Source organism: Cupressus sempervirens, chromosome 2 (assembly GCF_028749045.1).
Source record: "Cupressus sempervirens isolate cs-2001-9-10 chromosome 2, ASM2874904v1, whole genome shotgun sequence".
NCBI lineage: Eukaryota > Viridiplantae > Streptophyta > Pinopsida > Cupressales > Cupressaceae > Cupressus > Cupressus sempervirens.
In genome coordinates, this window is record NC_143119.1 from 386115920 (window position 1) to 386142677 (window position 26758).

At 38.5% G+C, this 26758-nt stretch overlaps 1 protein-coding gene across 5 annotated transcripts in view; it reads left to right on the plus strand.

Annotated features, from left to right (window-relative positions):
* Positions 1 to 26758, plus strand: part of LOC149572750 (Tetratricopeptide repeat (TPR)-like superfamily protein) — a 366782-nt gene that overhangs the window by 60502 nt on the left and 279522 nt on the right. The window lies entirely within an intron of this gene.

Sequence of the window (26758 nt, forward strand, 5' to 3'; positions counted from 1 at the left end):
GCGAAATGAGTAAATTGTCATCAAACCTCCCTTGCACCCCAATATCATTAAGCATTTGCTGTGCCACTCTGATATAAACATTGTCATAACCTTCACCAGGATCCCAATGACACAAATTGATGAAATCTTTCATGTCATTATGTTCAAAAATCTCTTTGGGTATGGTCATGCACACAGACGCTGATGCTGGTACAAACTTACCCACTAACACAACCACAACGATCACTATTATATTCCTAATGGATGAAACCTTGATGAAGAGAGCTTTAGTGGTGAGAATTTCGACGAAGGGGGCCTCGAATGTGAGTACCTTGACAACAGGAGCTTGAGTGAAGGGTTTCGCAATGATGGGAGCCTCAACAAATAGTATTTCATTAAAGGGAACCTTGGCAGAAAAAGCCTCAACAAAGAGTACCTCGGCGACATAAAATTTTAGCTGTAGATAAAACCTCAATGGCACACAAAACCCCAGTTGAAGCTTTGATGATGGATAGAGCCTCGGCAAAAAGCAATGTCTCAATGGCGACAAATGTAGCTATTGCGACCAATGCAACCATAATGACAAACACACAATGATGATGGAGACAACCATGACTCCGTTGACGAACACAACTACGGCGATGGATACGGACTCGATGTCGGTGATGGACACAAAGGTGACAGATACAAACTCGACAATGGACATAGACTCGACATTAGTGATAGATATGACAGTGATGGACATGATGGTGACAGACACAAGAGTGACAAACACGACGGTGACATACACGATGGTGATGAACACAATGGTGACAAACACAACGGTGATGAACACGACGATGATAGACATGACGACTGTGATGGACACGAACTTGACGATAGACACAGACTCGGTGTCGGTGATGGTGAGGGACACAAACTCGGCATCGGTGATGGACATGATGGTGATGGACACGATGGTGATAGACATGACAGTGACGGATACAATGGTGATGAACACGATGGTGATGAACATGACAACAGTGACAGACACAAGCTTGATGACGGACATTGATTCGGCGTCGGTGACAAACACGACGGTGATAGACACGGACTCGGCGTCGGTGACAGACATGACGGTGATGGACATGACGGTGACAGACACAAACTGAGCGTCGATGACGAGCACAACGGTGACAGACACGATGACAATGAGGGACATGAACTCAACGATAGATATGGACTCGGCCTCAATGATGGACATACAACCTCAGTGACAGGAAAGACTACAATGATGGACATTGCTTCAGTGACGAACACAGCCTCGACAACAAACACAACCTCCGTGACAGACACAGCCTTGGGCTCAACTTCGGTGATGGGCACAACTTAATCTGTCCATGTCTTCACAAGATCCATGCAAGCAACTTCTTCATTTGTTTGGTGTTCTCCCCATGTTGATGTAGTAGAAAGGTTTAGCAAATCCTCTTGGAGTGGCCCTATAATCATGCCTTCATTCTCATGTAAAGCATCACCCCTATCGGTGTCATCCATTTTCTCACTTATGCAAATGAGATATTAGTTTTTCTTCACAATGCTTGAAAACATTATTGACCAATCTATATGCCGCTATAGAGGGAATACATTCTAGATTACGAACAACCCATAACATAGATGTGATGGGTTGGGATATTTCATCCATCTCTTTAATGCACGAAATCATAAGACTCTCCATAGCAACTGAAATCTTAGTATCATGTTCCTTGATGGTGACCAAGAAGTGATGAAACATATCATGGACCAAATTTTGCAGTTTAAGATCTAAGAGAAGGTTACTTATTTTGACATTTGCACAATTCTCCAATATTGTAAATCTCCTACCCAAAGGGTCACTACTGAAGTCATTGAGACTCTGAAAGCTATTAACTATCAATTGCAATATCTTTATCATGGTGTTATCATCATATGGTGCTTTAGGAGCTGAAATTCTCAAGACTTCACTAAGACACATTGCAATTGCCAATCTTTTATCCTTGTCATGGTGTCTCAAAAGCCTAGGTTGACTTAAGGCCTCCTTAACCGGTGAGAGGATTCTCTGTATAAATCTTGAAGGTAATTGGTTCACCTGACACAAAGAAACCTCCAATATATTTAATGGAAGATCAATACCCTCGTTGAGGTCTTTGCCAATCTTTTGTAGTGCCTTCAACCACCACTCTCCATTGCTGTCCGACACCATAGTGTGATCCAAATACCAAAATCTCTCAATCATCCTAGCAAGCTGGCAAGATCACTAGCTTTGACACCACTGTAATGTTCTGTTCTAGAGTTTCCTTATACAGTCCTATAGTATGCTTTAGGTATTCTTGTCGTGTGCTTCAGGTAGTCTAGTTGTGTGCTCCAAGCAGTATCCCTCAGTGCTTCGGGTGGCCAGTGCTTCAGGTAGTTCTCCCTTAGTGCTTCGGGTTAGTGCTTCAGGTCAGTGCTTCAGTCAGTGCTTCAGGTCAGTGCTTCGAGTCAGAGCTTCGGGTGGTTAGTGCTTCTGTAGTATGGTATTATCTTGATGGTCGTACGGTAGAGTGTAATGATCTATTCACTTTGAGTGCCTGATAGCGAGTTCCAAAATGCTAAATGTTCGTATGGACAGGGTTGCAGGAAGGTTGTATGGTACGAAGTAAGCATATGGTGTACGGATCTTCTGTTGTTTACCTTGGCGACTATACGAGAAGGTAAGAAGTCCATACGGTGAAGCTAGAGGATCGTACAATATGTGAGGGAGCAGATAGGTATGGAGAGTAGCAGTGGATGAAGCCGTATGGTAGGCATGAAGGCCATACGATTGCACTTGGAGGCCGTACGGTAGGCTTGTGAAGTTATACAATTGAACTTGAGGCCTTCCAAAATGTGAAGATCGAATTGTGTTTGATATCAAGACAACACACTCCCCAAATATGCTATAAAATGATAGAATAAATGATTCAATACAATTCCAGATATATATATATATATATATATATATATATATATATATATATATATATATATATATATATATATATATATATATATATATATATATATATCAGCTATAAAGATTGTGCTTCGATTTGCTAGATCTGAGCAAAGTGTTACAGGTGACAAAATAGGGTGAGGGTTGAATCCCACCGAAATCGGACAAACCAAACAGGGAAGGTATTTCACTTTTGAAATGGCTAACAACAAAGAATCCCAATGGGAATTCACAACACAAAATAAATAATTAGAATGCATATCTACGACTACCTACAAGCCGTGCTTAAATACCTGTTGGGGAAAAGCTTTCCGAGGGTGTACAAAGATAGTTGACGATAGCACTTACCAACAGAAACTAAAATAAAAAAAAGTTCAAGATATATTAAATCAATCGGAACCACAAATACAAACATTAACTTGGGGCTAATATTAATTAATTAAAGTAACTAATTAAAGGTCCTTATATTATTTAAATTCTGGGACCAGTTAATTAATTAATTAAATTAAAAATTTACATTAAAATTTGGGGACATGACACCCTAGGTGATCTCCCTAGAAAGAAAAATAAATTTAAACTCCCAAAGGCAATGGTCATTTCAAGGATTGTTGTTGATTAAGAAAAGACCAAATATGGCGAGATTGCAGAGCCTTTGGTGGATAAACCAGTTGACGAGCTTAATCACTCATATTACAAACTCACCAAAATTGAACTTGGTAAACATTCATGGCTGTGGTGTTTATAAGATGCCCAAGATGAGGTCTCGAATTTCTCAACAAGAAATCATGAGCTCTGGGAAAATTAAAATCAGCTAAAGAAAGAGAGCGCTTGGCTTCACGAGATCATTCGTCAACAATCCTTGCAGCCTGTAGCCATTACATCTCAAACCACTTAGGTGAATTGAAGAGCCAAGGCAACAAAGGCTTGGTTTGAAGAGGTTATAGTTACTACATTTTGAAACGTGTCAAAATTCAGTTCTCAACAATGTACAAGTGAAGATAAGGTACACATTTCTTGCATTCAACTCATGTCTATTGCCAAATCATATTTCATTCAGAATAAAAAAATAGCATAAAATGTCCTTTGTATTATACATCATGAATACAACTGATATTTGCAAATCTGAAATGAAAATGAAATACTGAAAGTAAATGCCTCTCACACTATTGGCCGTAAGAGTAGCCCTTAAATGCTGATATCTATCTCTATTCTATGCAAGTAGATAACATGAAATTAAAGAAACATAGAATGAGAGAGGGTCATAGGGCACCGGTCATTGCCTTTAATGACTGATTGTAGTCCTTTGGTCCAATCCCACTTGTCTGCTGCCCCGAACTGCATCTCCTCCAAGTGCTTGAATCCTGCATCCATAAGAGAAAGCGTTAGATCCAATGGTTCTAAGCAATGATGGAAACACCTTACCTCATGCATAAACATCCTATGCTACCGTCATGACATGTACTTGCATAAAATAGAAACATATACCAGCAGTCAAAGGAAAACAATCATGTCAAATGTTTTATTACTACCATGTTTGCTTCCCTGTGCAACATCATCTCTCTAATAGGTGTGCGGATATAACCGTAGGCTCTCACGTGGGTTGTTGAGCTTGATATACCCATTAGAGATAGTATGGTAAATTATTAAAAGGAAAAGTCATTTTTGTCTTGAAACTTTTTGTTAAGATATAACAACAAAGAAGATAGCATTTAAAAATCACAGGAAAAACAAAACAAAATCTGCAATCCAGTTACAGGAATAATGAAACATCACAAAGTTGACAAAAGACTTTAGACTACATAAAGACAGTTGCAGATTTGAAATCAACTAAGGAATAAGAAGGCAATATTCAAGAGTAACAGAATGGCAAAGAATGCCACATCTATAAATGCAAAACAAACAGAATGATTTGACAAAATACAATCTACAGAACAAATAATATGTACAAAAGGAACATATATGTGTCTATAGGAAAATGCAGAAAAATCAAGAAAATTCTACAATTAGATGTTCATCAATGAAGACATGAAGTTGATTCGGTAATAGATCAAAGACTTCAAGGTTGGGGTTTATCACAGTTAAGCAAAAGAACTGTTGAAGTTGATGAATGATCAACCCCAATAGCTCTCAAGAATCACTTGCATGCAAACACCTGTCAGAGAAAGAGAGAAACAAAAGCTATGGAGGCTGGAATTCCTAGATCCATAGATGAGACAGTCTTGATGAGCAAAAAGGGAGATTGCTATTATCAAAAGTGAATGAATAAAATAAAAAGAAAGATCGTTCTTATAAAAGGAGATCAAAACTCTAATAGGAATCTAACCTAGGTTGCATTATAATAATTAATAAAAGAATTAATTATTATATGCTCACAGTTTAGCTTAAGTAAACTAAAGATGATAAGTAAACTAGAGATGGTAAGTGACCTAATAATTAGATCAATATGATTTAATTAATAAGAAAAAACTTTATTACTTTAACACCCCCCCTTAAGATAAACTTAGGGAGTAGTTAAAAGCCTAGAAACTATTACTGAAAGTAAATTTGGGTCTCGACAACAAGGCCTGATGAGGTACCCAAGCACAACTAAATCTCCGAAAAGAGGAGAAATAGAGAAAACCACATGGGAAAAACCCTACTCCAAAAATAGATGGAAAGAATGTTCCAGAAGATAGGAAGAAAAGGATGATCATGAAGAACACTATTGAAGTGTGAAGTTGCAAACATTGTTAAACCGCTGATCTAAAGAACCTCCACTGTATAGAACATGACCCTGTAGAGAAGACTAAGTCTGAAGAGCTGATCAATCGAAGATGGAAGGTATCTTCATGGCCTCCAAAAATAGGAATGAAAGAATGTTTGTATAGTAAATGATCCATCTCATTGAAATGCATAGGTATCCAACCACTGCAATCGCCTAGTACATAGGATCAAATACTGAATACATAACTTACTCCATCGAACCAATAAAGCAATAGAACCAACATGACCCCCTATAATGTTGAGAGGTAAGACATGAACACTGAAACTGAATGCAATATCTCCTACAGAAAGAAGAACTAGGAACATCGAGAGTTCAAAAGAAGTACAAACACCTATAATGGCACGTGTCGTCGACACGTCATGAGGGTAATGTCGTGGAAGGAACACTCACTTGAAAATGAAGATGACAAATATGGCCAACATGAAACACCCCAAGGCACTTTATAATGTAGTGTGAGTACAAAAAAATGTAAAGATGTCCAAGATCCCGAAATGCAATAGAGTGACACTTTATCTCAGTGCGTTTGCAAAAGTACTACAAAAGGATGTCAACAATTAGGCTAATATAAGAGCTAGTACAACCCATGAAAAATCATTTGAATCAACAAAATCAATCTCTGGACCTAAAACAACCGACATATCCACCAGAATGCAAAAAAACAAAAAATTGAATGGGATGTGCCTGGAGCAAAATCTGTAAAATAGTATGTCTCAAGATATGTCTCCTGAAGTGTAAAATAAAACCTCTGACTTTGACTGCATAAACCGGCAACCAAACAGAATCAAAAGTACAAATAAATTGCACCATCACGATGGGCTCGGAACCAGCTTTTTGGTGATATCTCGTTTGCAAAAAATGGAGTCTGGATGAGTAAGTTACGGCCAAAAAACCAAATGTAGGTCAAAAAGAGCTGGAAGGGCAAAATTAAAAAAATTAACGCCTTAGGATCCATGCCAAAATGCATCGGAAATCATGCCCACCAATAACATAAATTACATCGAGAAGTGTGCCAATTCTATACCAAAACTATTTCAATTTGCATACCAAAAAATCATGATTTACGTACTAAGAATCTCAATTTGTGTGCCAAAAAGTCTTGCTTTTCGAACAAAAAAATCCTCAATTTCCGTGCCAAAAATCGCAAAATCGCTACCTTGGGAAATGTGCACAATTATCAAAGCAATATATATATTTGTCTTAGATTTCAACTGTGTTCAAATTGGACAAATTTTATATGAAAATAAGAGTTTTTGGGTGCTCTGAGCTAAACGGTGATGTCTGTTTTGGCTCAAAGTGACCTGAAAATCAGTGACCCCCAGATTCAATACAAAATAACTCTGAAAAATGAAACCCTCTAAAAGAAAAAGCAAAGAACTGAAAGTCAAGCCAAACCTCTCATAAACAGAACAGCGGCATAAAGATTTGTAGCTCTGATACCATATTGAAGTTGATGAAAGATTAACCCCACCACTCCCACGAATCCCCTGCATGCAAACACCTGCCACAGAAAGAGAGAAGCAAAAGCTATGGAGGTTGGAAGTACTAGATCCATAGATGAGACTTTTTTTTATGAGCAAAAAGAGAGATTGCTATTACCAAAAGTAAATGAATAAATTGCAAAGAGAGATCATCCTTATAAAAGGAGATTGAAACTCTAATAGGAATCTAACCTAGGTTGCATTATAATAATTAATAAAAGAATTAATTATTATATGCCCAAAGTTTAGTTTAAGTAAACTAGAAATAATAAGTGACTTAATAATTAAATCAATATGATTTAATTAATAAGAAAAAACTTTATTACTCTAACAAGAACATGGCATACAACTAACAAGGTATTCAAGTTGAGATCAAAATATAAAATCTGTTGCAAGTAATGCCATGTCTACTGCAAGAATATAAAAACAAATGCGACTTCTATATCAATAATGTTCAGAATCACTTCCAATATTTCAAACAGTAAGGAGTATCAAGTACAGTTTTGTCATGGTGCAATTAATAGAAGTAATGGCATACAACCAACAAGGTATTCAAGTTGAGATCAAAATATAAAATCTGTTGCAAGTAATGGCATGTCTGCTGCAAGAATAGAAAAACAAATGCAACTTCTATATCAATAATGTTCAGAATCAGTTTCAATATTTCAAACAGTAAGGACTATCAAGTACAGTTTTGTCATGGTGCAATTAACAGAAGTCTAAGGTGAAACATGATTTTGTAGATTCTAACATATAGAAAGTGTTAACATGCCTATACATGCATATTGTTGCTACAAAAATGTTCAGGGAAACACTGCAAGCAGAAAGGTTTAACAAAAAGTTTTAGATTGAAGGAAGAAAACATAATGAAAGTATGCAATTATAGGGGTAATGTATGCCACATGAAATATGAGCAAGGAAGCACAAATCTAATTAAGGAGGAAATACAGGTTTTCCTTTCAAAAATCTGCAAGGAGTTTGTAGTTTATGTTATGAAATTAGAAAAGCTCCTCTTATTTTTTATGTGAATTCTAAAACAAGAGGAAACTAAGCCATATTTTGAATCAAAAGTGATGGTCATGTGCAAACCCAAAATGATAAAATATTAAGACCAGTTTCATATTTCTTCATGAGTGACCATTTCTGTGCAAAGTATATTTCTTCATGAGTGACCATTTGAGTGACTAAAAATATCCTGTTTTTGTAAATAATCAATTCATCCACAAGTGTATATCTGGTATCAACAGTTGTCCCATCAACTATCCCAGATGCCCAGGAGTCTTTAGCATACTCTGCAACAATCAAATGCTTCCAATCCTCAGAGATCTCAACCATCACACTGAGATGTGGCCTGCGTGACAAGGCATCTGCTACCACATTCTAAGTCCCTCTCACGTATGATATATCAAAGTCGTAAGCCTGCAGCTTACTCACCCATTTCTGCTGTCTATCATTGAGATCTCTCTGACCAAGGAAATGTCTCAAACTGTTGTGGTCAGTTTTTATACAAAACTTACCACCTACTAGATACTGCCTGAATTTAGCCAATGCATGCATAATGGCTAACATTTTCTTATCGTAAATGCTGAATGATCTCTCTGGCCCACGGAGTTTCCCTGCTCTCATATGCAATAGGGTGTTTGTCCTGCATCAAAACAACCCCAATACCATCTCCTGATTCGTCACACTGAAGCTCAAATGGCTTTGAGAAATTGGGCAATGCTAATACCGGACATGAAGTCATGATGTCCTTAAATCTGTCAAAACAAGCCTGTGCCTTCGATGTCCAAACAAAGGCTCCCTTTTTAAGCAAATCTATCATAGGAGCCGCATGTCGTGAATATCCGCAAACAAATCTGCGATAGAAGCCACATAAACCAAGGAATCCTCTTAGCTGGGTCAGGTTCTCAGGAATAGGCCACCCTACTATAGCACGGATCTTATCAGGATCCATCCGTACTCCTTCTCTACTGATAATATGACCCAAGTATAATAATTCAGTCATACCCAAATCACATTTGGACTCCTTGGCATACAAGGATTCTGCTTGCAAGGTGTTTAGTACTGTCTCCAAGTGCTCCATATGCTCATGCCATGTCCGACTGTATACCAAGATATCATAAAAAAAAACCAACACAAACTTCCTCAACTGATGATGGAAGACCTTATTCATGGTGGACTGAAAAGTAGCTGGTGCATTGGTCAACCCGAACGGCATGACCACAAACTCAAAGTGCCCACAATGAAATCTGAATGCAGTCTTCTCTATGTCCTGCTCTCTGACTCTAATCTGGTGGTAACCGGATCTCAAATCAATCTTACTAAAGTAGCATGCCCCATGTAGCTCATCTATCAACTCATCAATCCGCATAATGGGATATCTATTCTTAATGGTCTTCTTATTCAGCACCCTGTAATCTATGCACATCCGTAGTGAACCATCTTTCTTCTTTATCAAAACTACTGAAGAAGCAAAAGGAGACTTACTAGGTCTAATGTGTCCCATTGCAAGGAGCTCCTTGATGGTTTTCTCTATTTCATCCTTGAGCCTCTTAGGATGCCTGTATGGAGTAATCATAACTGGTTTAGCACCCTCTTTTAACTCAATGATGTGCTCAATCCCTCTATCAGGTGGTGTACCAGGTGGAATATCGCTGAATACCTTGTCATACTTCTTTCTCAATATTTGGATGTTTGGGTGATATTCTGTCTTTTGCTGTTCCTCCTTTGTGGGCATGAGAGTACACATGGCTGCCCATTCAATATCATTATGCCTCACCGATCTTTCCAATCGCCTGAGAGAAATGGTTCGGATGTCACTATTCCTGATAGCTCTCAACACATGCTGCTTCCCATCAACCTCAAACTTGATCTCCATGTCTTTAAGTCTGAAAGTGACCTCACCCAATAAATGCAACCATGTCATTCCCAAAATGATATCCAAATCACCCATATTGACCACATGGTAATCTGCTTTGAACTCATAATTATTTAGGCGTAAAGGCATGTCTCTAACCATCAGATTACACTTAAGAGTGTAACCATCAGCAACCTGTACTCGGAGACCCTCAAATTCCTCTGTCTTAATACCACGACGCTCAACCAGATGTGCATCAATGAAGTTGTGCGTAGCACCTGTATCAACCAATGTGATCACCTTCTGTCCTGCTAGAACACCACGTAACCTAAAGGATCCCTCCTGCTGAATACTAGACAAACGTCCCTGCTGTAAATGTAACTCAGGTTCCTCTTTTTGCTCTGAAACCTCTGTCTCTCTCTCAGGCTCTGTATCACTATGATCATCCTCTTGTGCTGTACTGTCAGAATCTGATCCTTCGTAATATGCCCACATAAGTCTATTGGCCTTTCCCTTAGGTCTCAAAGGACAATCATGGTCCCTATCATATGGGCCTTTGCAATAAAAGCATAACTTCTTCCTGCGCAAGTCGTTCAGTGCCTCTACATCCAATGGTGTAGTGGATTTTCCTTTGGTATCAACGCTCTTCCCTTTATTCTTATCAAACTTCTTATTATCTCTGAAAGTAGTATTCTTGGAAATGAACCTGCTAGACGGTGCTGTAAGTTCCATACTTCGTGCTTTCCTCATAGCCTTCTGTAGTGTTGGTGGGTCAAATGCCTTAATCCAACCCTTGAGGGGTTTAGACAATCCTTCCGTGAACAAGATAACCAACCGCCTTTCAGACACATCCTGTATCATAACTGACAACCTCTGAAATTCACTAATATAAACCTCCAAACTGCCTGACTGTCTTAATTGTGCGAGGTCACGAAAATAGATCTCTGGATCCTTCCTATCAAAATCCTCAACCAATCTATCCACAAAGTCCTGGTAAGATGTCACTTGGTTGTGCTGCAAAGTAACCATCCCGTGTGACCACTAATCATGAGCTGCGCCCTCCAAATGCAAGGTGGCGTACCCGATGGCATCTATCTCAGACATAGGCCTCAATGCTAGGAAAGTATCCAACTTATGAATCCATGCTTGTGCTGTCATTTGACCACTACCATCGAAAGATGGTAAAGTGAGTTTGCCAGCAACTCGTTGCAACTCACTATCATGACCTCCTCTAGGCCTCCTGTTCTGACGGCTACTCCTCATGTGCTCTCTCCTCTGGTTCAAGTAGCGATCAAAGTTCAGTAGCTCACGCACATGTGTTGGTAATGCCTGCCATTTTGCAGTAGTAGTTCTGAGATCATCCTGAAAATTCTCTGGTAAGTCATCTTCTCCTATCTCCTGAGCCTCATCCCTTAAGAAAGTGGGACGAGTAGGCCTATTTTCTGTCCATGATCTGCGCCTAGGAGCACCCTGTGAGCCTGCCACACTTCTATTATCATGATCAGGTGTACCTCTACCATGTTCCTGAATCCTGGGTTGAACAACTCTCTCCATTATGGTAGTCAATGCTTGTAGTGACTGGGCTATTTCTTGCTGTCCAGTAGTCATGATTCTGTAAAATTCCCTAGTCTCATCGTCATCAATTCTGGGAAATCTAGGTGGACTCTGTGACTGTCTCTCACCCATATCTCTGAATTTCTGTTCACCCTTAAGTGTTGCTCTTCTGTGTATATAATACCTGGGATAAGGTTGCATAAGATGTTTCACCCAACAGGATGGCAAGAACACTGCTCTGATACCATTGAGATGCCCCTTACTATAAAGGTCACCTAAACTGACTTTTGGCAATTTGTCAAACACTTAGCATGCAATCGTAAATACGTAAAGATATAATGTTTTAAAACAATTCACCAAATAAACGGATGAAACAAATGTAGTAGATACCAACAATATTCAGAAAATTTTACTGTTATTAGCATTCAAAGACTGATTTGTACAAACTCTAGTGGAAATAGCAATTTTTTTGTAATATTTCAATTAAAGGTAATAGCGTTTGAGCATATACAGTTTTGAACTTAATTCTAAAACAATGAAGCAACATCAAGAACCTGGGAATTTTGCATCCATGAGTTGTCACATGCATGAGTCTTAAAAATGGCACCTCTTCCTGCCGGTTTGCAACCCTGCTGGTGTAAATCACTGAATGGTGGCTCAAGTCTGCTTTGATCTGGGCATTACAGCACTGCCGTACCTGTACGGCTTTGGTACGATTTTTTATAATAATTCCTCGGCCCTCCAAACAGTGCCCAAACTGATATGTGGTGAATCGCATAGTGTGATTAAATAGCCTCCCTTAAAACATCGATGGCAATTCTGAACAGTTTGTGAAGTGGAGACAATTTTGTGACCCGTGTCTAGGTACGGCTTTGACATGTACAGCCCTGCTCAACAAAATTATTGGCTGTGTATTGGATGCTTAATTTGGCAAAATTTGAGACGCCTTAGGGTAATGTATAACCCTTCCCGAGCAAAAATTCAGTCTCCCATGCCGAGGAAAGTTATGAGCAAAATATGAGTTCAGACCTGATCATAATCTCATTCAAATATGCACAGATTTGTCTCCTGAACTTGGCCAATTGATCCTGTAAGAAGATGATGAACACCAAACCCTTGCAAAAACTCAAATCCTCAAAACCACTTCTCAGAATAATCCTTCATGAAATGGTTGAATACCATCTCCAATGAGCAACCCTTTAGAAGATATTTCACTTCCTCAGTTATGTAGATCCAAGGGAGTTTTCGTTCCCAAAGACCTAATGGAAATTTGCAGACCCAAGACCACAAATTGCTCCAATATAATAAGTAGTAGAATCCACAAAATCGCTTGTTCAAATGGGTGCCTCCTGCCCTCTATTTATTCATCTTTTTAAGAAGTCACTAGGATCTTCTAGAAACATCTTTTATAAAATCTTATTATAATGCACTTTATTATTAAATAACTTTATAAAATTAAATTAATAACTTTATAAAATCAAAAGTGCAATCTCAATTCAAAATTAGAACATGTAGGCCCCACTTACTGGATGTAGACTCAATTATAACTCTCCGAGAGCAATATGCAATCATCTGGCAACAGGATGACTCTCTCTCCGAAATCATTTGCCTACGAGAGTCAATGATAGGCAAATCTACTGTAGGAATCATGTCACTAGAAAGGGGACATGACAAATATCAGGTGAATTGCTTCAGTAAGAAGATGAAAAGCAACCATAGAAACTCTAGAAAGATCATTCCAGAAGTGGACACATTGCCAGTTTAAAACACCCAAATACGAGCCAGAATAGCCATGTCTTGCTCAAGCAAAAGAAAAATTTCCAGTCATGGCAGCTAACAAACTCTACAATGGCATGTGAAATATCTAAAGATCAGGCAACAATCTCGTTGTAATGTTGAAAATCTCCTACAAACCCAAGATCAAACGCCATAACAGAAGACAGAGAAGCCATGACATCATAATAACTCCAAGTTGAAACGTGTAATGCCCCGCTCGGAGATCTTGGAACTAGGATAAACAAAGGCTAATATATTTTTTTTGATAAGGTGCAACATCAACAACATACACTAGAAAAGAATAGAAGACTAAACATAAAACATAACACCAAAGATCTCCAAGCATCACTACTTACAAACACTATCTAGAACCAATTATGAGAGTTACACATACAAAGACCATTTCCAATTATAACGAACATACAAGGAATCCTAACTAGTTATCCTGAGAATTGACTAGGCCTGGAATCCTGAAAAACTATCCAAGTCTAAAATCCTGAAACCTGCTAGGATCTAGAATCTTAACTCCTTGAGGTCTAGAACCTAGCTCAAATGAATCATCGCATATATATAAAATTTATGATAAGTATAAGAAAGGATAAGGAAGAAGATAATGCCAACTTATACTTAAATGATATATTTTATATATCCCTTCATTATAGGAAACAACATCTCCCAAAAGGGTATCCAAAACATCTTCCAAAACACATCCAACAAGTCCGAAGATACTGATTGTTTGTTTGAGCAGGTTTTTGCACAAAGACTAGGTGATACATTTCCAGTATCGTATGACACTATTCAATACTACCAGATGATACTTTTCCAATGTCATGCGATACCTCTTACAACTATCGTGTGATACTTTCCAGTATCATGCGATATACTTTACTATTACCGTGCGATACTTTACTAGTGTCGCATGATAGAACTTACTACTGCCATGCGATACATTCTAGTATCGCACAATATTTCTCTCTATAGCCGTGTGATACTTTTCTAGTATCGCCCAATGCTGAACTTATGTTGCCCAGGTTTGCAAAGAAATAGCCTGACGAACAATTTAAAAGGGAAATAGAGTTAGAACCTCCACACCGGGGAGTATCGGAACCACAATAGTCAAGGAATAAATAGTCACAAGCATAAGGAGATCAAATAGTTCTAATATCTAATCCATAACATTAAATCCATAGTATCTAATATAATCATGTGGAAAACAACATCACAATGAACATACATGTGCATAAATCAACTATCTCAAGAAGGAAAGCACAAGCAAATAACTACCAAACTAAAAAAATTGTGCTCGTTTCCTCCCATCCATAATAGCATCATGAGACCTCAAAGGCCCTATCCATCCCCCAAGTATGAATCTCAAATTGCCGACAAGATAGTTAGAGTTGTATCATGAGATCATTCTTACCAATGACATAAGTACATCCAACATGCTAATCTACCGATAGCATCGCTAATCCAAAGCAGTGGTAAGAAACCTCATCTAGCAATATGATACAACATCATGATAAAGGAATGCATCAAATAACATACTAATCATCATATAAAACATGATATCAATGCATCCAAGATAAACCATAAATCACAAGATAACATACTCCGGATACACCGAAGCATTGAGTGAAAATCTAGCACCAGCCTCAAATGAAGTAGACCATCTTTGTACACGAGTCCCTAGTAGTGGTATAGGTAGCTATGCCTCCCAACCATGTGGTGTCTGTAGGCCCACTCCTGCCGTGCTCATGGAGATAATGACCTGACCACAATCACAGAAGAAAATCACCCATGGCTAACACACATGCCAATCAAGAACATGATACAAAAGTCTATATGATCCAGAAGATAATGCAGTACAATAGGTCATTGGTCAGATTCACTAAGGATAACTATGCAAGGACTCTGGAGTGTAAGTGTAAGTTGCTTAGCATCGGAAAGCCCAAGATATATCGGGTGTGGAACGAATCCCTCAGGAAAGCATTACACCTTGCCCTTGGATACACTGTACAAGCATTCACTTATTTGATATTAAGTTTTATTACCTATTTAATTAATTTAGTTATCACTTGTTAGAACTTCACGCTACCTTGTCAGAATACAACCGAGGTATACGAGAGAAGCCACTCCACATGTCTAACCTACATACCCATGCTTATCTCACAATGAGTGCCCAAAGGCAATGCAAGTTCCCAACTCAATCCCAAATGTACAATCCCTCAACTGACCTATATCCGAGAGGTCGGGTCTCGCAAGATCTTGTCAAATGCGTGCGCATGTGCTCATGTGTAGGCACAACCAACTACATGAAATCAAAACTACACAAGGTTTGGATGAGAGAAAAAAACCAACAAGTATAAAAGTCAGTCAACCGAGCACATTGTCGGGAGCACGGATTCGACATGAATCCCAATGCAATAAAAACACAACTATGGCTTGATTGGATTCCTCACAGGCAATCTAAATCCATGACTAGCATTAGTGCCAAGAAACACCCAAGAAAATTGGACGGCATGCAAATCGAGGTGAAGTCAAATGCCCACAATCCAACGTTGACAAAAATCAACGAAATTAAAATCCATTATCCAAATGGTTCCCAAACATCCAAAAGTTCAATCAAAGTCGAGTTTCAAGTACGTATGCAAAAACGGCCAGCATAACAGCTCAAAACTTCAAAACCCCAAAGCCACAAACCCCAAATTGCTCACACACGCCCAACTGGGCCACATTAACATGCAAAAACAGAGAGGAACACTAGTTCTTACTCTCCAACTATAAAGCAATAGAAAACAAAAGCTGAAACGGGCCAAAACTATTAAAATGGAAACGCCCTACCTCATAGCCAAAAGGGGCAAAACAAAGAATGACGCTATAAAATAATTAGAGCAGCTATGCATACAAAAAACTTGGCAAGGGAGGAGTTTCCACTCCGAATTCAACACACCTACCCTCGTGGCAACACCACGATCACAACTCACCCAACAAGCAAAACACCAGAAACTCACATGGGGGTTTGGAGGATTTGCTCCAATTCCTTGTTTTCAAAATATGAGAAGTGAGAATTAACTCACTTTTTGGGATATATATTCATTTTAAAAGTGCAATAATAAATTAAGAAAATAACTAGCTTACTAGATTAACTTCTTTTCAACCCAAACAAAATCAGACAATTCTAATTAAATGGAATTCAACTACGACAAAGCTACCTGGAATTAAATCAATTAAATCAAATATCAATTTCCCAAAAATTATTAAATCACATTATTCTTGAATAAATTTCGCAACAAATGCGAACCTCTAAATGCATAGACACACGCTCATGGGTCTAATCACATAATGCAAATGAGTCTGGATTTAATAAATCACTGAAGGGTTTAATTAAGCAATTAAATAGGATACGTTGACTATACAGGGATGACATTGGCTAGGTATGAACAGCCAAATCACTAACTCCATGTCTCACTGCTGGGGATATAAATCCTACACACTAAACAACACGATCAAGTGCAATTGCATATAATAATATAGCCAAAGCGATAAATGTTTTAAATCACGTAATTAACCATTTATTTAATTACATTAAAATAATCTATTTACGTCACTCACTGCATCATAAAACATTGCAAAGAAAGAATGAAGTAAATATACATAGCATCGTATCTAGAATCCAATAAGTCTATCATATAATTATAAATAGAGTATATGTTCGAATACAAAATAACCTGATATCATCACAAAGCATCATCATGTAGATATGATCAAACTGAATAGTGTAACATCTAACATCTAACAACTATGATATTTGCAATCAAAATAATGTTTGAACATTGAAGCATCTCAGATGCTAAAAAAAAGAGAGTATCAAAGTATCTCTCGAACCAAAATAGATCAAGGTACAAAATGCAAACACGGGAGAAACTACAAAACGACATGATAAAAAACAAGTGAAAATCCAATGAGCACTGCAATCTTCTTCATAGTTTTCTGCTAGGGTTTTCTCAAACCCTATCCTTCATCTTTTCCTCATGAATTGACAATAATGAAATGAATAATATGTTTTGGCTTAGTTCTTTTTGCCTTAGCATATTATTTCATAATTCATATTGATTTTGGGTTTCCCATGTATTTGAGGGAGAAGGGTATGTTTTATGAAACATAATAATATATAACTTGTTCATCTTAAGTTGTATATTATTGTGTTAAATAAACATTATTATTATTTTGTTGTATGGTTTGATAGTGTCATTATTATTTTATAATTGATATTTTATAAATCAGTTATTTAATAGTAAATTTGGTGCAACAAAGTAATATTTTAGAGGGAAATTTGAATGGGAGATAGTTAAGTCTATTGTTGACTAAAGGTTAGAATGAACAAGTGGTGTTCTTAATGCCAAGATATGCTACAACTTGTAGTTAGTTTTGAGTGGTAAATGGGCGACTTTATGTGATTTGTTAGTGATGGCTTAGTGTTAATGCCAAGTGTCCTAGTGGCTGTTTGAAGTCTTGACTCTTATTGATGACTTTTGAGTCATTTTAGGAGTGATTTCAGGTGTTTATGGAGTTCACTTTGAGTTGTCATCATAAAGACTTGGTGGACAGAGAATTTGAGATGATTGGAACACTTTTTTGGGATTCTTGGAGTCTTTTAGGAGTTTTCTCTAATATCCAATCTAGAGTCCCTAATTTTGAGGGAAAGAGTTGAGTTAGGTTTTTGTTATATAATTCTCTTTTTTGAAGGAGAAGGGATCAAAATCTTGGAGAAGAATTATGCATATGTGACAGAATTTTGTCCTTGGCATTATCTTTTTTTATTTTGGACTGTTCATGTAGATTTTGTTCTTTTGACCATTGAGCATAATATAGTTTCTTGGACATGTTTTTGGAGAGATATCTGGTTTTATACTTGATGATTGACTCTACTTAATGCGTTGTGTTTAGAAACCTTTTGTAATGTCCCCTTTTTAGCATTCATAGCATGATGTTGTCGTTAGCCTATTTCCCCACGGTCCCGTAGGCTAACCAGGACATTAAAGGGACTTAGAGGCCATTTGGCCTAGATAGTTTCAATTGCAGGTTTTTTTGAGGGGTTTTGAGGCAACTTTGGGCATACTTACTATTTATAGTAAGTCATCTTGGACATGGGTGGACATCCAGTGGCAATGGTATGTCGATGGTAATTGTTTAAAATTTTGAAGATTTTGGATCGTATATGATGAACAGGTTCGCTACATACAAGTTTGTTGCAAAGCACTTGTGGGATTCTCTTACAGAGAATTACAAAGTTATAACATCAACACATGCAAATGCAATCAAAGTTGAAGCCATTTCAAAGACAATGAAGATTCCAGATCTTCCGATGGTTCATGATTGTATTGCCAAATATCAGGCTTTCCTTGACAATCTCAAGGGTTGATTCAACTTTCTCCATCTTTTTCTCTTTAGTTTTTAGCATTTCGTCTTTGCAGTTGTAGAAGATGAATTCCATGTGATGCAATTACATGTAATTCGATTGCATGTCCTCATGACATGTAATCCAAAAATTATTCTTCCGTAGTTTTACTAGGTCAAAGTGATTGAGTTGCTCCCACTTTTTCCTCCTTTTTCTCACTTCTTTTTCTATATAAGAAGTGCTCCCTTCAGTGTAAAAATCATCTTTATTTTTATGCAAGAGAGCTTTGATGAAATTGTGCAAGCATAACTTTGATTGTGTAGTACTAATTATGAAGAAAAGTGAATACAAAGAAACAATTGGAGCTGAAATTTTGATTGAGAGAAATTGTGATAGTGCAAATTAGAAGATTTGACTCTAATTTGTGTCTATTATATTTGATTCATGTTGTTATTGAGTGTTTAATAATAGACTATACCGAGTTAAGAAATAATTGGAGTTGAAGGTTTGATTGGGAGTGATTGTGGTGATACATAGACTAGAAGCTTTGACTGCAACTTGTATTGACAAAAAATGGTTAGAATTCTCTACTATTGGAAGTCTTTATGCCCCAATGGTAGATGTTGTTCTTATAGAATAGATTAAAATAGAACTTAGAGCCAAACTGGCATGCTATCGATCAACCTTTGAGTTGGTGTTGGTTTATCGGTATCACCATTTCCAGTGATTAGATAGAAGTGTAGTTAGAGATTTAATCTTGTTCATCACTTGCTCCACGGGTAAGTGGATTCTTTCCTGTAAGATAAGAGAAAAGAATATTGGTAATACCCGTTACATAATCTCTCAATTGTAATGTTCCGACCTAGGAGTGTGATAGCCGTACAATCAGACTGGAGCAGTTTCTTTTTTCGTGGGTCACAGAATTGGATCCGTACAATTGGCAGAGGGAGTATCAAGTGGTCGTACGGTGGGAGTTATATGCAGGAGAGGTACGGAAGAGTTTGTACGAAGTTATGAGGGTTGTATGGTGGACAATTGGAGTCCGTACGGTAAACAAAGAAGAGTCACAAAGGACCATACACTTGCAATTTGGAGGGTGAGTTGTACGAAGGTGAGTGGAAGTGAGGTGGCTGTATGGTGAAGACACCTGGAGGGCTATACGGTGGATCTCGTGGGGAGTGCAGAAGGCTGTACGGTTAGACTAGATGGATGGTTGGAAGTCGTAGGGTGGCGCGCAAAGAGTTTTGTAGACTACAGATAGTGTGAACAAATAGCAAGATTTTGTGCAGATAAACAACAAATGGAAATACACCGAAGAAAGAGTAAATCAAACCCACACAATAGATATTCACAACATGATGATGCTCCGACTTGCCAGATCCAAGCGAAGTAATACATGTAACAATGGAATAGGGTGAGGGTTGAATCCCACCAAAACTGCATGAGCCAAATAGGGAAGATCTTTCACTTCCGAAATGGCGAACGATCTAGAATTCCAACAGGAATTCGTAGTACATAGAAAATAATCCAAAAGCATACTAACTACAATCTACATGCCATGCTTAAATACCCTTCGGAGAAACACCCTGAAGGTTTACAAAAATAGCTGACGGTCAACACCTATGAAACAATTAATCAAAAATGGGTCTGAGATATACTAAATCAATCGGAACCCACCAATACAAACATTAATAACTTGGGCCCCAAATTAATTAAAATTGGGAATATTACAAATCCTCACCACCTGAAAATTGCTTGTCCTCAAGCAATTCACAACTCCAGGATCCCAAACCATGCGTGGAGGTCGATAGTTGTATCTTCTGAAGTCTTCATGTAGCATCATGATCACATACACACACTTAGGAAAGGAGAGTAAATATTCATCAAACTTTCGCTGCGCCACTCTAATATAAACATTGTCGTGTCTTGAATCATCGGGATCCCAAGGATGCCAATCATAACATACATCGATGTCATCATGTTCATCAATCTCTTTGGGTATGGTCATACACACAGACGCCAATGTTGGTACAAACCCAACAATTCTAGCTATAGATAAAACCTTGGTGGCACATAGAACCCCGGTTGAAACCTTGACGATGGATAAGCCTCGACAATAAGCAATGCCTCAATGGTTGTAGCTGCACTAGTGGACACACAATGATGACATAGATGACCATGGTGACGATGTCGGGCATAGACTCGGTGTTGGTGATAGACACAAACTTGGCATTGGTGATAGGCACATACTCGACGTTGGTGACGAGCATAAACTGTACAGTGGACATAGACTCGACGTCGATAATGGACACAACGACAGTGACTAACACAACAATGGTGACAAACGCAACGATGACAACAAATACAACAACGATAATGATGCTGATGGATACAAACTCGATGACAGTGACGAACACAATGACGAAGACATACACCATGGTGGCGGACATAACGGTGACTGACATAAACTCGATGATGGTGATGGACACAACAACAACGACAAACATGATGGTGATGGACTTTGCAATAGGCATGGTGACGATGATAGACACGGCGATGACCACAGTGACAATGACTAAAACAAACACAACTATGGTGATGGATACAACCACAGTGATGGACATACAACTTTGGCAACAGACATGACCACAGTGATAGACATAGCTTCGGTAATAGACACGGTCTCGGCAACAACCTCGGTGATGGGCATAACTTGATTTGTACATGTCTTCACAAGATCTATGCAAGCAACCTCTTCAGTTTTTTGGTGTTCTCCCTAGGTTCGTGTAGAAGAAAGATTTAACGATTCCTCTTGGAGCAACCCTATAATAATGCCTTCCTCCTGGTGTAACACATCGTCCTTATAACTGCCATCTCTTTTCTCCCACTTGTGCAAATGAGATATTAGTTTTTTTTCTTCACAATGCTTGAAAATATGACTGACCAATCTACATGCGGCTATAGAGGGGACACATTCAAGATTATGAATAGCCCATAACATAGATGTGATGGGTTGGGATATTTCATCCATCTCCTCAATGCACGAAATCATAAGGCTCTCCATAGCAACTAAAACCTTAGTATCATGATCTTCCTTGATGGTGGCCAAAAAATGATGAAACACGTCGTTGACCAGATTTTGCAATTCGAGATCTAAGAGGAGGTTACCCATTTTAACATTTGCACAATTCTCTAAGATTGTAGATTTTCTGCAAAAGAGATCAGCACTAATGTCATCTAGACTCTGAAAACTGTCAACAATCAAATGCAAGATCTCTATCATGGTGTTCTAGAAGCCGAAATTCTCAAGACCTCACTGAGACATGCTGTAATTGCCAACCTTTTCCCCTTGTCCTGGTGTCTTAAAAGCTTGGGTTGACTTAAGACATCTTTAATCGGAGAGAGGATTCTCTGTATAACTCTTGAAGGTAATTGGTTAACCTTACATAAACATACTTCCAACAAATCTAATGGAAGATCAACACCTTCGCTGAGCTCTTTGCCAATCCCTCGTAGTGTCTTCAACTACCACTCTCCATTGCTGCTTGGTGCCATAGTGCTATCCCAATCCCAAAATATCTCAATCATCCCAACAAGCTGGCAAGATCACTTGCTCTAATACCACTGTAATGTTCCGACCTAGGAGTCTGATAGCCGTAAAATCCGATTGGAGTAGTTTCTTTGTTTGTGGGTCACAAAATTGGATCCGTACGGTTGGTAGAGGGAGTATCAAGTAGCTGTATGGTGGGAGTTATATGTAGGAGAGGTACAGAAGAGTCTGTACGAAGTTGTGAGGGCCGTATAGTGGACAATTGGAGTCCGTACGGTGAACAGAGAAGAGTCGCAAAGGACCGTACACTTGCAATTTGGAGGGTGATTCATACAAAGGTGAGTGGAAGTGAGGTGGCTATACGGTGAAGACACCTGGAGGGCCGTATGGTGGATCTTGTGGGGAGTGCAGAAGGCCGTACAGTCAGTGGATGAATGGTCGAAAGTCGTAGGGTGGTGCACAAAGAGTTTTGTAGACTACAGATAGTGTGAACAAAGAGCAAGATTTTGTGTAGATAAACAACAAATGGAAATACACTGAACAAAGAGTAAATCAAACCCACACAATAGATATTCGCAATATGATGATGCTTCGACTTGCCAGATCCGAGCAAAGTAATACATACAACGACGGAATAGGGTGAGGGTTGAATCCCACCGAAACCGCACGAGCCAAATAGGGAAGATCTTTCACTTCCGAAATGGCAAACGATCCTGAATTCTAACAAGAATTCGTAGTACATAGAAAATAATCCAAAAGCATACTAACTACAATCTACATGCTGTGCTTAAATACCCTTCGGATAAACACCCCGAAGGTTTACAAAAATAGCCGATGGTCAACACCTATGAAACAATTAATTACAAATGGTCCGAGATATACTAAATCAATCGGAATCCACCAATACAAACATTAATAACTTGGGCCCCAAATTTAATTAAAATTGGGAACATTACATCAACTTCTTGCTTACCTTGAGTTGATCCATGGAATGGTGAGAAGGGGGAGCCTTCTCTTTAAGGTAGGAGACTTTGTCTCATATGTTGTGGCTGGTATACCTATTTTGCAATTGACTTTGAACAAACTTTTGGTGGCAAAAATATCCACCCAACACTTAGAAACAACTAAAAATTAACATGTCTTAAAGAAATATATTTGTTTTCTATAATTTAGTTGTAAAATGTCTTAAATTAAAAATTCACATCTTGAAACCTAAAATGCATGGTTTTATAGCAAAAACATGTGAAAAACACATTTTAACTAGTGTTTTACTTGCATCAACATGTTTACCTTGTTGGTTAACAATTTGTCTTCATTAATTCTTTGGTTTATACCTTGACTCTTAGAGTGCCCAATCGCCAATGGAAAACAAAGAAGCTAACAACAAAATGGGTCAATGTAGTAATCTATCAAAGACCCTTGAATTGAAAGGTACAACTCCCTTTAAAATGCAAGATTTGCAATGAATTTGTTTTTAAGTTTTTAGGGTATGCTCTTAACCAGAGAGCAGAAGAGGCCAATAACCAAATTGTTTAAAACTTCGAACAACCTAGGCAGTTATCAAAATGGGGACTAACACCTAATATGCAATTTTATTCTAACTTGAATGCAAGGATGAAATTGTGCAAGGCTACCTACAACAACATGAGAGAAGGGATGACCAAGTAGGCAATTCTTGGATTGCTGAATTAACTGAGATTTGATAATACCCGAATTGTCCCCTTATCTGCTACTTCATTGATTAGATTCCGAACTTCTCATACAATCAATTAAACACACATGAAGTATAGTGCACAACATAAGGATAAGAATAATACTTGTGCTGAGGAAAGTAAAGCTTACAATCCACCGAGATGAAAGAAATAAAACCAAGTTCACTTGTGATCATTTAGTTTTCAGTTACAACACATTCATCCCAAGTATCATATAGTAACTAAATGAACAACACAATTAAAATATAGACTCAGAGTCCCACACAGTAGTCCTAGCTACAGGGGTTCACCCACAATATAATTTGTCGATCTTATTAACTTCTCAAAAGTTACATATATAGACCTCTTCCAAATGGCCAGTTACATTTGATGATTGCAATGCAGAGTATCTCTAAATGGACGAAGGTAAAAATAGGACTTGATTGAGTCATCATCCGTTACAAAGTCTAAGCCTCTTGAGGAAATGAGAAATGAGAGGGAAGGAGAATGACAGATGTTTGAGAGAATATCAGAGCATTATGCTTTCTTCGGAGTAATGGCTACAAAAGAGAAATGAGAGGGAAGGAGAATGACAGATGTTTGAGAGAATATTAAAGCATTATGCTTTCTTCGGAGTAATAGCCTTAGCTCTATAAGCCTTCATTACATCCATTACTTTATCCAGTTCCTCGACAGCTAGGATTATGATGTTATCAGCTCGAATCATCCAGTAGTCGTGCATCTTTGTCAACTCGTCCACTCTGGTGATCTTTGATTGGAACTTTTCCAATGCTCACTTTAAAACAAAATTTGCTGATGAAAACTCTTGGATCTTTGACATCTAGAAGTTGATTGGATCAGCGGTCTCATCGACAAACGCTAGGAACTTGGCCTTCATCCGCTCAATGTCTACCAATTGGCCATTACTGGATACATATGATTTTGTGTGCAGTACTTATAAGTATTCAAAAAGCTTCTCTATGACCTTTTGCACTAGATCATGTACATCTTTAAGTTCATTTGTAGATCTTGCAGAGCTTTCCACTATGAACTCCAAAGATTGCTTCCAATGAAGCAATGGCTCTTGACCAGTTTTGAGGATGATTTCATGGGAGATGGCGACGTTGGTCTTCATATCAATCACCACTTGCAATAATGCCAATTGCTCCGTCAATTTGTTTGCTGCATTGTGCAAGATAGTCTGGTGACTAGAAACTACTTCCCTCAACTTGTCAGCATCTAATATCAGATTTCCCAAATTTTCAATGAGTGGGGGACCTTGCACCTTCATTTGATCAATCCATGATCGGCCAAGTTGCTTGAATTGCCTTTCCTATTGCAGCTTCAAAAGAAAGTTCTTGTTCTCTTTTGCATTTGGATCAAATGTATTGGTTGAAGTACTTCCAAGTGCTATCTTGATGTAGTCCGTTAGTTCTTTTTTTGAGGCCTTGAGTACCTCTTTCTCTACCCTCAGCTCCTCCAGTCCGTCTTCTGTCTTTTCATTGGTAGACTTCCATATGTTAACCATGGAATGATGGACAAGGATACCAATGTCTACCGTTCTGATTTGAAAGTCATTGGCATTGAGCTCATGAAACTTGCCCTCCTTTTGAAGCTCTTCTATCTCCATCAACATGTGGCTAGTAGAGGGATCAATGGCTAATGCTGCTATGGACTTTTGCTTCTTTGTCTTCTTTGATTGTGGTTGAGAAGAATTTGCCTGTGTGATGAGGTCTTTGGATGGGGCAGCATCCTCATATTTGCGCTTCTTCTAATCGATGGTCTCCTCCAACCATGACCCAGTTGAGAGGACATTAATTGCTGATTATAGGGTTGTGGGATCGAAGAGCTTCCTTGCCACTGAAGGCGTCTCTTTAGTTTGAGCAGCAGTAGAAAAACAATGACTTTGGTAACTGAGAGTGCCAAAGTGTACCCTTTCTGTGATGCATCTTGTTCGTGACCATCCATGGGGTTGGTGTCACCATCAAGATTGATGACTTGGATGGGGGAGGCTGGCTTAGCTACTGATTTCTCTTTCTCTTTTTCCTTCTCTCCAACTCTTCTTGTATCTAGAAGAGATCCCCCTCCACAAGTAGGGGTGGTTGGAACATTCTTCTCTGGAGGTTGATCTCCGCCTTGGCCGATAGACTAGGCTGGGCCCGCAGATGTTGAAGTGACAATAGTGGTGGAGGTTGCTGCGGTTGGTTGAGCAGCTCCAGAAGTCACTCCACCAGTGGAGCTTGTGCTTCTTGTTCTTTTCTTTCTCGCTCGAGTCCACTCCACCCATATGTTCATCCTCTTAATGATCCCATGCATTAGGACCTTCATTGTATTGATGACAGGACCTACAAGCGGAGTAGACACAATGAGAGCTCCTTTAATCTGCTTGTAAGACAAAGGATGCATATAAGAGCCAGCATCTGCAAGATCAGAAACATTGAGAGTCATTATACAATTTAATTTCATAAATTGTCAACCGGGACCAATACTTCTCTCATGTTTGATATTCATTCAGACATCCAACCCAAAAATCTTCAATATCTAGAACATGTCTATGGGCATATCCTAGCTTCAACTGATCTCTCACAAAGTTGACAGGGTCATACTGAGGCTTGAGTACCTCATAATCAATCAACTTGATCTTATTTCCAAAACTTTTCACTAGATTCCGAGCATCGGATCTAGAGGCACAAGAATAGGGTACAACCACAATTGGGAAGGA